The 11814-nt window shown below is 43.3% G+C and overlaps 1 pseudogene; it reads right to left on the bottom strand.

The window, feature by feature from the left end:
* Window positions 1–11463: 11463 nt before the first annotated feature.
* LOC124555770 lies at window positions 11464–11581 on the bottom strand (annotated as a pseudogene).
* Between the last annotated feature and the right edge of the window lie 233 nt (window positions 11582–11814).

Raw genomic sequence — 11814 nt, 5'->3', positions numbered from 1 at the left:
ACATAGTGTGTAATTTTCCTAACGGTAACACGAACAAGGACTCGCATGAGACTGTTCCGAATGCATGTTCTAAAAATTGTTGCCAATGGTTTATTACAGAAACGAGTCGTTAGGGCTACGTCTTAGATCATCTAGCAACTAAAAGACGCGAACTTTTAGCAAATGTTCATGTAGAGGAGGCACTCTGTGGTCATAAGCATGTTATTGCATCGCTGACTACAGCAGTTAAAAAAATGGTGAGAAAGTTCGAGCACTTTTGTTTAGTGTAGTCGACAGCAAACAATTTGCATAATGTATGAGCATACAGCAACAAAATTCAGCTCAGAGGATGAAGATCTGGAGCAAAACTGGAAATAATTCAGAACCATTGTACAGAACTGACATTCTACGGATCGGAGCGAGGAATGTGAGATCTCTTAATCGGGCAGGTAGGTTGGAAAATTTAAAAAGGTAAATGAACAGGTTAAAGTTAGATATAGTGGGAATTAGTGAAGTTCAAGTTCGGTGGCAGGAGGAACAGGACTTCTGGTCAGGTGAATACAGGGTTATAAATACAAAATCAAATAGGGGTAATGCAGCAATAGGTTTAACAATTAATAAAAAAAATAAGAACGCTCATAAGCTACTTTGAACAGCATAGTGAACGCATTATTGAAGCCAGGACAGACACGAAGCCCTCATCCACCACAGCAGTACAGGTTTATAGGTTTATATGTCAAATAGTTCCACAGTTGAGGAGGAGATTGAGGAAATGCATGAATAGAGAAAAGAAATTCTTCACATAATTAAGTGAGACGAAAATTTAATAGCTATGGTGGACTAGAATTCGATAGCAGGAAAAGGAAGAGAAGGAAAAGTAGTAGTAGAGAGAAAGGAATGAAAGAGGAAGCCACCTGGCAGAATTTTGCACAGTGCATAATTCAATGTTAGCTAACACTTGGTTTAAAAATCATGAAAGGAGGCTGTACACGTGGAAGAGACCTAGAGACACCAGAAGGTTTCATATTGAATGCATTACGGTAAGACGGAGACTTTGGAACCATGTTTTAAATTGCAAGAAATTTCCAGGGGCAGTGTGGACTCTGGCCACTATTTACTGGCTATGAACGGCGGATTAAAACTGAAGAAACTGCAAAAAGGCAGGAGTTTAAGGAGACGTGACCTGGATAAACTGAAAGAACCAGAGGTTCTAGAGAGTTTCAGAGGCAGTATTAGGGAACGAATGACAAGGACAGAGGAAAGGAATGCAGTAGAAGAAGATGAAATAGTGAAGGCAGCAGCGGATCAAGTAGGTAAAAGACAAGGGCTAGTAGAAATCCTTGGGTAACACAAGAGATAATGAATTTATTGGATGAAAGGAGAAAACATAAAAATGCAATAAATGAATCAGGTGAAAGAGAATACAAACGTCTAAAATATGGAATCGACAGGAAGTGCAAAAAGGCTAAGCAGAAATCGCTAGAGGTCAAATGTAACAGTGTAGAAGCATATACCACTACTAATAAGATAGATGTTGCCTACAGGTAAATTAAACAGACCTTTGGAGAAAAGAGAACCACATGTATGAATGTCAACAGCTCAGATGGAAAAGAAATCCTAAACAAAGAAGGGAAAGCAGAAAGGTGGAAGGAGAATATAGAGGGTCTATACAAGGGAGATGTTCTAGAGCGCAATAGTATGCAAGTGAAAGAAGACATAGATACAGGTGAGAAGGGATATATGATACAGCGTGAAGAATTTGACAAAGCAATGAAGAACCTAAGTCGAAACAAGGCACCGGGAGTAGACAACACTCCGATAGAACTACTGATAGACTTGGGAGAGCCAGCCATGACTAAACTTTTCCATCTTGTGAGCAAGACATATGAGACAGAGGAAATTTCTGATTTCGAGAATAATATAGTAATACCAATTCCAAAGAAAGCAAGTGCTGACAGCAGTGAAAACTGTCGAACTATCAGTGTAAAAAGTCATGGTGACAAAATACTAACACGAATCGTTTACAGAATAATGGAAAAACAGATAGAAGCCGACCTCGTTGAAGATCAGTTTGGATTCCGGATACATCTAGGAATACGCGATGCAATACTGACCCTACGACTTCACGTAGAAGACATGTTAAGGAAAGGCAAACCTACGATTATAGCATTTGTAGACTTAGAGAAAGGTTTTGACAATGTTAAATGAAAAACTCTCTTTCACACTCTATAGGTGGCAGGAGTAAAATACGGGAAGCGTAAGGCTATTTACAATTTGTACACAAACCAGATGGCAGTTATAAGAGTCGAGGGGCACGAAAGGGAAGCAGTGGTTGAGAAGAGAGTGAAACAGGGTTGTAGCCCATCCCCGATGTTATTTAATCCGTATATTAAGCAAGCAGTAAAGGAAAGAAAAGAAAAATCTGGAATAGGAATTAAAGTCCAAGGAGAAGAAATAAAAACTTTGAGGTTTTGCCGATGACAATGTAATTCTGTCAGAGACACCAGAGGATTTGGCAGAGCTGCTGAACGGAATGGACAGTGTCTTGGAAGGAGGATACAAGATGAACATGATCACAATCAAAACGAGGATAATGGAATGCAGTTGAATTAAATTAGCTGATGCCGAGGGAATTACATTTGGAAATAAGACACTTAAGGTAGAAGATTAGTTTTGCTATTTGGGAAGCAAAAATAACTAATAACGGTCGAAGAGGGGAGGATATAAAATGTAGACTGGCAGTGGTAAGAAAAGCGTTTCTGAAGAAGAGAAATTTGGTAACATGGGATATACGAGTAGATTTTAGTGTCAGAAAGTCCCTTCTGAAAGTATTTGTATGGAGTATAGCCATGTATGGAAGAGAAACATGGACGATAAAAAGTGTAGACAAGAAGAGAATAAAACCTTCTGAAATGTGGTGCTACAGAAGGATGGCGAAGATTAGATGGGTAGATCACGTAAATAATGAGGAGGTACTGAACAGAAATGCGGAGAAGAGAATGTGTGGCACAACCTGACTAGCAGAAGGGATCGGTTGGTAGGACACATTCTGAGGCAGTTTAGTACTGGAGGGACGCGTGGGGGTAAAAATCGTAGAAGGAGACCAACAGATGAATATATTAAGCAGATTCAGATGTAGATTGCAGTAGTTACTCGGAGGCGAAGAGGCTTACACAGCATAGAGTAACATGGAGAGCTGCATCAAACAAGTCTTTCGACTGAAGACCACAACACATAACTGAGACGATTCTATTGCAGAATTATGAAGCAAATTTTATGCTGACGCGTTGTGACTATTTTAGAGAAAACAACTCTCCTCTGTAGGTTTCAACATGGATTCCGCAAACTGAGATCTTCTAACTCTCAGGTCAGTTGGTTCATCCACACAACAGTACTTCCTCCTTGGTTTCGTGATAGCGTTCGGTACAGTTCGCGCCGTCAAACTGTATACGAAATGCGACATTCTCGAGTATCGTTTCACCTTTGTGAGTAAATTTGGGAGTTCCTACTAGCTAGAACTCAACACGTCCATCTCAACTCGGTGAAATCGTCAGATGTAAAAATAATTTAGGCTGTACCCAGCGGGAGTGTGGATTACATCGTAATCTTCGTAAAACTGTTCGCAGACGTTGCTGTTGCAAGTGGAAAAATTGCAACGACAAACTATAGTGCAATACGAAAGACCAACAGAGCATTCAGCGATTGGTGCAGGAATTGGCAACTGAGACACAACGTAAATAACTATAATGATTTGCGCGTAAACAGGCAGAAGGGTTCATTGTTCGATTAAATCATTGACCAACTTTCGCTGTAAGAATTAACGAGTTCCAATAATATAAAAAAAATATTCCGAATTTTTCACAAAATTGACCTTTATCATCAGTAGCAACGAATACAAGAAGAAATTACCAGAAAGTAAACAACGAATTATTTTAAGGAGGTGGCTTTACTTCGGAACATATTTTAAAATTTTTCACAAAATTAACTTTCATCATAACAGTAAGCAAGGAATACAGGAAGAAGATGGGAAAAAATAGTCAGTTGTTTCAGTGTTGTGGTTTCACTTTGGAACCATTGGGACATGTAGTTTTCATTCATCCACCATTCTTTTAGATATATTAGAAAGCCATTTCACTTTTTTCCTAGATGCAATACCACACCTCGTAATTTTCGTGAACTCAAAATGTCTAAAGCAAATTATAGTCCAGAAAAACAATCGTAAACGGGACTAAAATTTAATGACAAATGTTGATTGTGTTGAGACAGCAACCAGCTATCTCGACACCATCAACATTTGTCTTCAAATAACAGAAACGGCCTCCAACCATGTCATCATATGACAAAACTGCAAAAAATTTAATGAATTTATTTCAAAAGTACATTATTTTCCGGTGCTTTCATTTCGAAACCACTTATAAAAACTGTAGTACAGTGTCAAATGTACCATATAAAACTTATATGCTTACTGTTGTTGCCAATGATCTCCTCAGTGTGACCACAATGAAAAAGCCACATCACAATCTGCTACAATTCCGTAGCACAATCCCTGCGCCGAGTTTTGCTTTGAACGCTGTGACTGGAACAATTCAGTACACTTATTGAAGCATAAGGCACCGGTATTTGAAAAACAATCAATAAAAGGAAGATTTCAGGCAGAAACCACTGGAAACTAAAGGGTTAATACTATCCGTCCAGAGCGGCCTGAAGTGAAGCAGTCAATTAAACAAGTTGTAGAAAACGTTAGCTGGAGAGTCACTGAACGATTTCTACGTAAATGAAATTCATACACAAAGGAGGAAGGCTATATATAACGCTCTTGTCCGACCGATTTTTAAATATTGCTCTTGAGTCTGAGATCTTTAGCAAGTAGGATTGATACAGAGCATAGAGAAGGTCCAAAGAATAGATTGAGTCATGGCCTCGTTTAGAAAGAGCGAGAACGCTTCGGAAATGCTCATCATACAACGGTGGCACACGCTGCGAAAGAACTTTACTTCTGTAATTCCATGAGTGCACATTCCAAGAAGGGTCGTACTACAATTAACGTGTAAGTTCAGCCTCTATGTGTGGGCAGGGATTTTAGTCGGCTGCCTCGTAATCTTTCCACAATGCCTCACAGACGAGATATATCTGCACGTCCTGCAGGCGACGCTGCACCGCTGCTGGAAGACATGTTAGGTGGTAAAAAGAATAAAGTGGCTTTAAGATGATAGTACTCCAGCTAAATTCCGTATTTCCATGAATAGGCATCTCGGCAAGATCCATCCCGAACAAACATTGAGACTGAACCGGTGATAATTGTTTGCTACCACAGTTCTACTAAAACACTAGTACTGACAGGACATTTCATTTGCCTGGTATGTTCTCATGTGCCCTTTCAATCATTGAAAGCTACCCTGTCAAAGCACTTATACCTCCACCTTCACGTGGGTGTTCCTGCCTTGGGACGCCTTTCATGCCATGTGCCCATATGACCGGTTTTGTTCCCTATCTTCTCGGGGATCGTTTCCTGCAGTTATTTCCTATTTAGCATAATCATCCAGTATGACTGATTATTGTCATTTAGAGCCCGATTGCCGCAGTAAACAAAGGCTTCTTTAACGCTTTGACTACCAATTTTATTTCAAAAACATCAATGTATGGCTATTTTTAATTAATGCTTTAGTCAGAACTGACAATACGGAAAGGATGTTTCCTGCCGTTTCGTTTTCCAAGGGAATAGCGTGGGGGGAGGGGTGGGGGACATACAGGATTATTCATAAATACCTCCAGGATTTCGAAGGCGACTGTGCAGAAACTACAAGACATGCTGAAAACAGACACACGTCACAGGGCAGAACATCTATACAAGTTTGTAACTCGCGCTACAGGTGCTCAATATGGGCTTCGTTTGTGATGTGGCAAGCATCACTTCGTGGCACGAATTGTCCGGCAAGGTGCGAAGGCAGCCCACTTTGCGAATCTGATAACTGCGTTACCTGTCTGCGAACTAATACGATGTGGCAATAAGGAGACCTGTAGGGATAATCTGTAATCACAATAATTCTGGTAACCACTAGGAGGCTTCCCATTATCAACAGGACATTGGTTCATAGCAGTAACAAGCAGCAATTGGTTCTCCGATAACTTATCGTAGTACAGAAACATTGATCAGCCAGAACATTATGAACACCTACCTAATAGCCTGTAAGTCCACGTTTGACACGCATAACAGCGGCGACTTGTCATGATATGGCAGTAATGAGGCGTGAGGCCTTGGTAGGTTGCTGGAGGGAGTTGGCACCACATCTGCAAGTAAAAGCCACCTAATATCCGTAAATTCCAGGGAGAGTGGCAATGAGATGTGTTCGATCAGGTTCAGACCTGGCGAAGTGGCGAGCTAGCACGTCAGTTGGAAATCGCCGCTGTGTTCATTGAACCACTCCATCACATTCCTGGTCTTCTGACACGGCGCATTATCTTGTCGAAGAATGCGACTGCCGCGGAGAAAAATGATCGTCTTGAAGGGCTATAAGTGGTTTGCAACCACAGCAAGATACTCCTTGGCCTTCATGGTACCTTGCACGAGCTCCACTGGATCCATGGATGCCCTCATGAACGTTCTCCAGAGCATAATGGGGCTGGCGCCAGCTTGTCTCTACCCTGCTGGGCAGGTGTCAATGAGATGTTCTCCTGGAAGACGACGGATTCGCAACCTCCCATTGGCATGATGGATAACATCAGACCATCCAACGCTCTGACACTGCGCCAAAGTCATAGCCCCATTTCAGTCGTAGTTGCCAATGTTGTGGTATTAGCATTGGCACATGCATGGATCATAGGCTGCAGAGGCCCTTCGTTAAGAGTTTTCGGTGGGCTGTGTGTTCAGACTCACTTGTACTCTGCCCAGCTTTAAAGATCTGATGTCAGTTCCGTCACAGTTATCCGCCTATTCTGTTTTACCAGTCCGTCCAGCCTACAGCATCCGACATCTGTAATGAGGGGTGGCTCTCCAAGTCCACGACGTCTGGACGTGGTTTCACCTTGGTTTCCTCACGTGTTCAACTCAATCACCACAGGACTCCTCAATCACCCGACAAGTCGTGCGGCTTCCGGAATGCTCGTGCCGAGCCTCAGTTCATGAGAATCTGCCCTGAGGCTCGACACGAGCATTTCGGAAACCGCACGACTTGTCAGGTGTTTGAGGAGTGCTGTGGTAAGTGTCTTGAACAAGTGAGGAAACCAATCTGCCCTCGGTCAAAATCAGGTATATCGCACGCATTCGCCATTATACACACGGGCAGCACACTCACTGATACTACATGCACACTGTCTGTGTCTGACTAGCAGTCATTCCTCCCCAGGTGACGCTGGTCGGATTTATATCGATAGCAATTTGATGGTCATAATCTTCTGGCGGACAAGTGTTATGTCCTAACGGTAGTCAAAGAGTTAGGGTGTAACATGGACGTATTATGCCCAGTGGAACCACTTCCGGCGTAAAGAAGCCTTCAACGGAATTAGGCTAGTACCGTACGCATCCCGTTCCTGAGGAGAGCGGTAAACGGCTTCTTCAAGAACAGGGGGCCTGCTAGGAATCGGGGACAATTACGTGGAAGTTGTAGCCGAGTTTCGGGGCGCCGCCGGGTGAGTGACCGTGGAGAAAGGCGGAAAGACGGGCCCGCTCTCCAATTAGCCCGGCAGCCGGTAGCGCACAGTGCGCGCCTGTGGTGGGGGCCGTGGGTCGCGTCACGCACCAGTGGTGCTCGCCAGGGCGCCACCAGAGGTGAACGCTCTCCCACACATATGCGCATCACGGCGGTCTGAGCAGCGTGGCCAACATTACTTCGCTGTGGAAGGGCCGTGTCTCATAAAATTGCCGCTATGCAATGTTGTGTGAGGTGTTACAAAACAAACCAAGAAAATCGCGGCATCTTTGTAGACTCCGAACGGGCTATGTGAATCGATGGACAGAGAGACCTAGCACGTGGTCATCAGATAATTCGGAGTCAAATCCAAACTGGCGAACACGATTAAACAAGCCTCAACGACCACAAACTCCAAGTTGAAGATCGTAGGAGAACTGTCACAGCTATTTGAAAGCAAGACAGGCGTGGTATAAGGTGGCGGACTACTACCGTTGTTATTCAACTGTTCCACAGAAAACTGTGGGAAAGAGAAAAAAAAGAAACCTCGAAAATAAGTGAATAATCTGATACTTTTAGGGAAACAAAACGGAAGGAGTTAAATTCATCTGCCTGGTAGCCTCTGTGGATGAGTTTGTAATACTTCCTCAAAGCTAAAAGAAAGCTGTTATCCAGATGAACCTCACAGGAGGGACCTCCAACAAAATGGCTCTGAGAGTATCGACAGGAAAGACGAAATTCATGATGACTGACCAATATGGACCAAAGTCAGCTGTAACAGAGATAGGCCAGACTACGAGGGTAAAGAAATTCGAACACCTCGGTGAGACCACACAAGGAAATGGGCTAGAAGAAGCTGCGACAGGCGTTTGGAATTCAAAAATCAGGATTGAATATGGTCTCACAAAGAGCTTTACTAACAATAAGGGCATCTCCTGAAATGCCTTCATAACACTACGATTGAAACAGAATGCCTCTACACCAGTGAATGCCTCTCGATGGACTGCAGCCTGAAAAGGAAAAATCTACGAAAAATCTTATGTGTAGTCCAGACTGAGGCCGACTGGAAACTTCAGAGCAACACGGAAATCTACCAGAATCTGCAGAGAATCGCGGAGGTCATCAAGAAAAGGACGCTGATGTTTATTTCATTGACAGTAGCACATTTGCACAGAGTGGACAAAAACAGACTTTCGAAACAAATATTTCATTATCTCTGACACAAGAACACCACCTGACGTGGCTTAAAGAAGCTCAAAACGACTTTGGTAGATCTAAGAAGCCCTGAAGTTAGAATACGACATGTTTAGAAACAGAATACAAATTTTGGGGCGGTTTCAGGTAAAAAAAAAGCCGCATAAACCGGGAGAACATGGACGGAATAGCAAAAGTAACAGTACAGAGATCATGTGAAAGGGTACTGGAAACAGGAAAATCTCGGAACAGGTAGGAGAAAATGATGCTATAGCATGACCCTAAAGGTTAATTCGCCAGTATAAAAATATAGAATATACCAGGCGGTTATAACTGAAGTGGGCTGTAATTATAGTATGGCAACGAAACTTGATAGACATGCTGATGCATTAAAGCGCAACCGATTTGTGCTGGAAAAACATTAGTCCCTGTTGTGGGCACCAGGTACAAGTCTGGCACTGTACACTGTTTGTATGACGGTGTGACATCCACGCTGTCGTTCGACAAGCTACAACGTGAGTGAACAGTATGGTCATCGAGAAGAGCGACCGTGCGTTGTTAGTGAAACTGTTTAATGTGAACGTCATCAGTTACAGTGCTGCACTGAGAGAGTATCGCCGATTGAAGGATCTGAGGGGTGACTCGGTGTTGTTAAATGGTTTAAAGAAGATCATAACGAAATTCGAAAACACAGGTGAACTTGTTGTGGCACCTGGAAAAGGAAGGCGTCCCATCCTGATGGATGATATTGACGAGGTTGCTGTTGCTGTAACTGACCATGCAGCACGTGCCCTCGATAGTGCGACTACTACTCGTGCCATGTCACGAGAAATTTTCCACCCTATGGTCACCAGTACGAAAAGTCTGTTTTTGTCCACTCTGTGCAAATGTGTAAATCACTGGTGCCCGTACAAGATCCAGACGGCGAAGCAAGTGAAACGTCATGATTCGCAGCACTGTTCTGAATTTTCTCTCCGGTTTCTGGGACGGATCGAAGTTAATGACATGTGGCCGGCAATATTCTATGGAGTAACAAGGCACATTTTACCCTAAAGGGTGCAGTGAACACAAAGAACCGTCGAAGATGGGGTACTGTTAAACGGGGTGTTACGCACTCGCCGCATCTGACTGTGTGGTGTGGGTTCATAAGGTCGTTTATTCTCTGTCCGTTCTTCTTTGAAGAGAATACACCCAGAGGGCCTCAGGTGTGCTGTGGATTCTACTCGCAATCGAGATCTCTTTGTACAGCATGTGATTCCTGCTTTTGAGAAAGCACAACATTGTGAGAACCACTGTTTTCGTGTAAGATTTGGCATATCTTACTATTAATAAGTAAGTATGTTCTCTCTCTCTATTCGTTTAGTCGGTTCCTACTCTTCGTGACCCCATGAACCAAATCACGCCACTTTTTCCTGTCTTGCACTTTCTCCCGTAGACCTTCCAGGTTGGAACACATTGCTTCTGTGATGCCATCGATCCATCTCATCCTCTGACGTCCAAGTATGTTATGAGCCCGCAATAAACTATGATAAGGGCGTGATAAGTTGGCTACCTGCAACCAATTACCGATGGTTAGAAGTCGGCATCATCCGGAAAATCTTCGTGTCAACTGTTCTCTGTTTCAAATTTCTACCACCCTCAGGCAACCACAGTTGTGACACAATAGTGGCGTGACGAAATGGTGTTGTGTTGCCTGTGTGAGGACGGATTATCAGTAATTGTACGTATCTTTAAATACATTATGCATTATGACACATGATCTCAAATGTTTACTGGATGTTCAGAAAACAGCAGCCGGGTGATGTCGTATATAACCGCCAACTTTCCGATAGGAGCCCACCCTGCCGTTTTCAAGGGAAAACTGTAGCAAGAAAGCGCTATACAAGGGAATTTAAAATCTCAGTCTTCAGAGAATGACCAGTAAGGTAGCTCTCTCACACACTGTAGCCATCAGAAGTTATCGACGGTGAAATTGATAGTCGACGGGTCAGGTAACATAAACTCTGTCCCTCTGTTTTTCAACAAGGGAGAGGGTAGGATTCCATGCAGAATTTAAGCAAAAACCTCATATCTACATATAAGGTCCCTTAGGAATTTAATGACGAAAACTGTAATACGTACCCGACTACTTTAAAATACTAGAAATCAGCTCTTTAAATATGGAATAAAATAAACAGAAAAAATGGCTCGCAAGCGTGCGCTGGACGCTTTTTTTTCCGTAGTCTGTCACCACACCTTGACGTTAATCTGTATCATACTCTCTACGACTACATATATATTCCACCAGTCACTGGACAGTGCACGGGCTTGGGCATTTCTTAGCAATGCTGTTGATTATTGTTCCTATTTCATTCGTGTATTGAGACGAAAAAAAGTACATGCCCTAATCTCTCTCAACTTATTCTGGTGATATCTATGCGAAATATACGGCGGCGGTAAAATTATGATCACGTAGTCTTCATCGAGTAAACTCTGTCCGAACAGGCCTTGGAAGGCCCAACGTACCGACCGGCGGCCACGACATCCTCAGCCCTCAAGCGTCATGGAGGGGCATGAGGTCAGCACACCGCTCTCACGGCCGTATGTCAGTTTACAAGACCGTAGCCGCTACTTATCAATCAAGTAGCTCCTCTGTTTGCCTCACAAGGGCCGTGTGCACCCCACTTGCCAACAGCGCTTGGCAGACCGGATGGTCACCCATTCAAGTGCTAGCCCAGCCCGACAGCGCTTAACTTCGGTGATCTGACGGGAACCGGCGTTGCCACTGAAGCTAGGCCGTTGGTACTTCATCGAGTAGGCGTTCCCTAAATTCCTTTACAGATCCACTGAGTTCTACCAGAACCCTACCAACACAAACCCAAGTCTTCCATTCCCTTTCCTTAATACTGATTTTACATGATCGTCTCATTTCCTATTGTTTATTGATTTTATGAGCTCGAGATATTTGCCACTAATCTTGTCATCAGATACTCTTAAATTTCGCCTTTCCAAGGCAGACAAATTTGCTCCAGCAAAT

This window comes from Schistocerca americana, chromosome 1 (assembly GCF_021461395.2).
Source record: "Schistocerca americana isolate TAMUIC-IGC-003095 chromosome 1, iqSchAmer2.1, whole genome shotgun sequence".
In the NCBI taxonomy this organism is placed as follows: domain Eukaryota; kingdom Metazoa; phylum Arthropoda; class Insecta; order Orthoptera; family Acrididae; genus Schistocerca; species Schistocerca americana.
This window is presented reverse-complemented; position numbering and strand designations above follow the sequence as displayed.